This window comes from Bactrocera latifrons, unplaced genomic scaffold (assembly GCF_001853355.1).
Source record: "Bactrocera latifrons isolate USDA-ARS-PBARC rearing strain unplaced genomic scaffold, ASM185335v1 scaffold_737, whole genome shotgun sequence".
NCBI lineage: Eukaryota > Metazoa > Arthropoda > Insecta > Diptera > Tephritidae > Bactrocera > Bactrocera latifrons.
Genome location: NW_017537420.1, coordinates 91116 through 91527, shown reverse-complemented (window position 1 = coordinate 91527; position 412 = coordinate 91116).

Sequence of the window (412 nt, the reverse complement as noted above, 5' to 3'; positions counted from 1 at the left end):
TAGACGACATTCTGTCTGGAAGCCACAGTCTTTCACAGGCATACGAGTCACTAGCACAAGTGATACAAGCGCTCAATACAGCAGGTTTTCCGTTGAAAAARATATCGGCGAASCGCCCTAATATTTTAAAAGAAAAAACCTAAAGAAAATCTATTAGACACAAATTTCCTTAAATTCGAAAGGAAAGCACAACAAAAACCTTGGGGATACARTGGAATGCGATATCTGACCAGTTTTCATACACTAATGAGTCAATATCCGCACTTTTAGCCATAATTTTCGACCTCGCAAGATGGCTTTCCAAAATTATGATACAAGCAAAATTTCTAATACAAGAATTATGGCTAGACGGAACTGACTGGGATGAACAAGTGAAACCACTTCCTTGAAAATTGGTCCCAGTTCGCGTGTA